Here is a 5,157-nt window from a genome sequence, read left to right as displayed (position 1 = left end):
CAGTAAGTACTGCTCCTCTTAAGTTCAGCATCCCTTTTGCCCAATACTGCTAATATCCTGTATAATCAGCTGTAGTCATTGCCTTCAAGTCCATCCCAACTCCTAGCAACACTGTAGGACAGAGTAGAGCTGTCCTGTATAGGATTTTGAAGGCAGCAAATACTTAAAGAAATAAACTGGCGCCTTTTTTTTTCTCCTGTGGAGTGGTGAATGGATTTATAACAATACATTTACATACCTTCTAGGGCAATGCTTTTTGGAAATTTGCTATGCAAACAGTTGAGAACCAGTGTTGTGAGACAATCGGTAAGTTTGGCTAATTATTGAGTGGGTCATGACTGCTTTGAACTCCGGCAGATTTTCCTCTTGAGAGCCCTTTTCTGTTAACTTGAAGGCTCAAGATCTAAAGTCACTGTTACCTCTCCTTTACGCCTTTTTTTTTAAAAAAAAATACATAGCATTTTATAATTTTAATAGAATTTATAATGAAAATAAAATTCCCAAAACAAAATAGCAATTTTTTCACCAGCCACTGTAGAGGCAAATCAACTCCTTATATTACCAGTTGGTGATGGAATTGGATCATTAAGGTGAAATATTACACATTTTATATGATTAACATGGAGTGGAATATTAACTCTTGTCAAGAATATAGTACTCAGATTTTATTATGACACAGGTACCTTCTTATGTTGTGATAGGGACATCTAGGATTCTAATACTAATATTCTAAATACTAAAATTTCTAAATACTAAAATCTAAATTCTAATAATAGTGTTGTCATCACTACTATTTCGGTATTGTTGTTAAGTACCATCAAGTTGAAACTGACCCATAGCTGACCCTCCACTGGGTTTTCAGAGGCAGTTAATCACACAGGAGGAGATCATCTGTCCACAGAGCAGCTGGTGGATTCAAACCACATGCCTTAGAGATTGTAGTGCAGTTTTTTAACCCCTACCCTATTAAAATCCATAGGCTCTAGGATTTAATATGAGCAATTTCTATATCATCTCCACGACAACATTTACTCTTGATGATCTATAAAGAACCAGTTGCCAACAATGAATACAACAAAGTAAGTCTAGGTTCCTCACTGTTGCAACAAGAAGTTACAAATACAGAAAGAGGAGGAGAAGACTAGATGTGCCCTAGAAATGTTGGCCTAGAGTTGTGGTTGGAGAAGTCATTGCTGCTCAGCGTCATGGAACTGGTTGTGACTTCCAGTGACACATTGTAAACCAGAACAAAACACTGTCTAGCTTTATGCCTAGTTCATTACTATTACTATGTTAAGCCCATTGCTGCAGTCATGGTGTCAATCTATCTAATGAAAGATCTTCCTTTTTTTTGCTGATCCTCTTCTTTACCATGCATGATGTCTGTTTTTCTGCAGAGACTGGTCCCTCCTGATAATATATCCAAAGTATGTGAGACAAAATTTTGCCGTCCTTGATTCTAAAGACCACTTTGGCTGTATGTTCAAGACACATTTATTCTTCTGACAGTTCCTGGCATATTAAATATTTTTTGCCAACACTATAATTCAAAGCATTGAATCATAGTATGCGTGTGCATGTGTGTGTGTGTGTGTGTGTGCGCGCGCGCTTTGTATTAACCTACTTCTGTTTTCCAACAGCTCCCAGAAAGTTTCCAGAAGAAATTATCCTAATGGTCCACCTATAATATGGACAAAAATACCAGAGAGGAAGAACTCACTAGAAAACCAGCCCTATGAGCTCAAAGGGCAGCAGGGAGAACGCTCAGAAGGGATAGCTAAGAAGAATGGATGGAAATGGTAACCACATGGAGGAAATGGGAAAGTGGGACTTAATTATTCCATGCTTCTATATAGATGTAGAAAAGATTGAAGTTGTCAATTATTAATTTTACTTGGATCCACTATAAAAAACCATGATAACAAACAGTAGACAAGAAACCAAAAGATGTGGTTTCTTGAGCAGATCTACTGTTCTGGACTTCTTTAAAATGCTAAAGAGCTAGGATGTCTGACTAAGGTAAACCTGACCCAAACCAGGCTGTTTTCAATTGCTTTATATTAATGTGAAAATTGAACAATGAATAAGGAAGACCAATAAGAGTTGATGACTTTGAATTGTGGTGTTGGAGAAGAGTATTGAATATATTCTAGTTTATATAGATACTCTTTCTATACTTTTATATAAGATATATTATAATGTGTATTATATACTTATATACTCTATACAAATATATTCTCTATTAGAGATATATTTAGATATATATCTATATAGATGTATATATCTAATTATCTGTATATATAAGTATGTCTCTATAGAGTAATGTAGAGATATAGATATATATACTCTAGTATATATCTCTGTCTCTGTCTCTGTCTCTGTCTATCTCTATCTCTATCTCTAGTATAATACTGTATTTATTGGGCTGATTGACACTAGAGGACTTCCAGAGACTATTGCCTAAGATACTCTTCAAATTTTGAACCAAAACTAATCTTGATATCATGTTGTAGATAAATAACAAGGTGGCTAAAAAAGTTAAAAGAAAAGGATGAATATCACTTATTAGTACTATGCTCCTAAAAACCAAATGGTCAACTATTACTTTAAAACAAAGATAAGAATATAAGGGAGTAGGGAAGCGATCTTAATGGCAACAAAACAACTAGAACAGAAATGAGAATATTCACACATTGTAACTAATGTCATGGAATAAAGAAGTTAGAAATTGCTGAATGAGAACCTGAACTACCCTAACTAAAATATATTATCAAATCTAAATATTATTCTAAAAAGTGAAAACAGAAAACTAATAACAAATTACTCAATGAGTGATGCTTGCTGCTTTCTGAGGGTTCCCCTGAAGAAATCTCTGTTGTTGTGTGCTGTTGAATTGCCTATGATTCATAGCAACCCTACTATGTACAATAGCTCTGAACCACACCCTGTCCTGAACCAGTCTCAATGTCTTCCACACACCAAACCCATGACCCAAATAACTGTGTCAATCTATCTCATCCAAGGTCTTCCTCTCCTGCACTGTCCTTCCACGCTCCCAAGCATGATGTCCTTCTCCAAGGACTGGTCACTCCTGGCTAGGTGCCTAAAGTATATGGGACAGAACTTCAAAATCATTGCCTTCAAGGAGCAGCTTGATTTCACTCTCTACAAGATAGACCTGTTTGTTCTCATGGTGGTCCATGGTATGTTCAATACTCTTCTCCAGCACCACAACTAAAGGCATTGATTCTTCTTCTGTCATCTTTAGTCATTATCCAGCTCTCTCATGCATAGCAAGTAAGTGTGAAGATCATGGCCTGCATCAGGTGCAACTTGGTCTCTAGACCAACATTGTTGCTCTTTAGCACTTTGGAGAGGTCCCTGACAGCAGATTTCCCTAAAGCAATTCATCTTTTGATTTCCTGACTACTGGTGTCAAGAGTGTTGATTGTGGAGCCAACCAAGCTGAAATTGTTATCAGACTCAGTCTCTTCTCCATCTATCATGATGCTGCCAATTGGCACAGTGATGAGAATCTTTGTTTTCTTGATATTGAACTTCAACCCATATTGAAGACTACAGTCCTTGATCTTCTGCAGCCAACACTTGAGGCTTTCTTCAGTTTCAGCAAGCAAGGTTGTGTCCCAACGCAGGTTGTTGATGAGTCTCCAATCCTGTTGCCACCTTCTAGCCTCCCAAATGATCTGTTCTGCGTATAGATTGAAAAGATACAGAAACAGGATGAACTCCTTGATGCACTCCTTTCTTGATTTTGAATCATGCAGTGTTTTTTTGCTCTGTTCTAAGGACTGCTTCCTGGTCTATTTATAGGTTTCACATAACCATAACCAGTTGTTCTAGGATTCTCATTTTTCTCAGCGTTGGCCACGAGTTGTGATCCACGCAGTCAAATGCCTATGTTTTAAATGCCTGTGTTTCATAGTCAATGAAACACAGATAGACATTTCTCTAAGCTCTCTACATGCATTATTATGCCCGAGAAAGTACTCAGGGATGGGGGAGTGTTGAGGGAGTAAGAATTGCCATAAAAAACAACTCAAGAAACATTCGATGGTAAACCAGCATAAACAGCTCCATAAAGATACTAACCTCTGTTCTTGATAAAACATTCTTTCTTTCTAAGAAAGTCTGAATTGATCTGAGGACTTTGGACCTCTGGTCATATTACATAATCTGTGACTGGCCAACTTCCATCCAGTCACAGATTAAAGACTTCACAGAAAAAGAAATACAAGTGGTCCCCAGATAAATATTCGATAATAGTTGGTAGGAGTTTTTCTAACTAGTTTTTCCTCACCAATCTTTTTCCTTCTTTGCCCCAAGTATCTTTTTTTTGGAATTGACAGCATCTCTCTCTCTCTCTCTCACACACACACACACACACACACACACACACACACACTCACACACATAAAATAAATATGTATGACTAGAGATCTTGTAAGAAGAATTTTGTGAGATCATAGAGTTGAGCCTTCTGTCTCCAAGAGCACAAATGACCCTAATGTGGGTTATCCTGAGACCTCAGAGAAAAATCCTAAGAAGCGTCTATCTCATTTTAGCTACTTGCAAAAGTTTTTTTCTTTCTTTCTAATTGCAAAGATACTCTGACCAAGATGAATCATGCTACCACTGCGGGCTGATGCTGACTCATGTACTGGTTGATCATTCTCCATGATGTTGTTGAATGTGTGTTACTGTCCTCAGTACATAATATAGTGAGTAAACAAGATGAACTCAACCCTGCATTACTGACAGTGAAGGAATGGTGTTAATTACAGTTACAATTGAAAGAGGGCAAAGAGAACAAGTGTTAGCCAGATGAACAGAGAGGAGGGAAGAACATTCTAGGCAGAATGAATAATTCTCAGATCTTAGAAAAGAGCTTGGTGGGGGCAGTGAGAGGACACAGACTATAAAATCCACACAGGAACCAGCCTAGTCCAATGATATGTAGCCTTTTAGTTATCCTTTGTGCCTAGAAGAAGAGTGTTTATCCCAACTTTTTCTTACTACTAGAAAAAAGTGAATTTGACAGTGCTAACCATGAGAAGACAAAGATTCTCACCACTGGACCAATTGGCAGCATCAGGATGGATGGTGAAGAGATTGATATTGTACACAGCTTTAGTTTGC

This window comes from Elephantulus edwardii, unplaced genomic scaffold (assembly GCF_000299155.1).
Source record: "Elephantulus edwardii isolate Elephantulus edwardi_28Jun2011 unplaced genomic scaffold, EleEdw1.0 scaffold00105, whole genome shotgun sequence".
In the NCBI taxonomy this organism is placed as follows: domain Eukaryota; kingdom Metazoa; phylum Chordata; class Mammalia; order Macroscelidea; family Macroscelididae; genus Elephantulus; species Elephantulus edwardii.
This window is presented reverse-complemented; position numbering follows the sequence as displayed.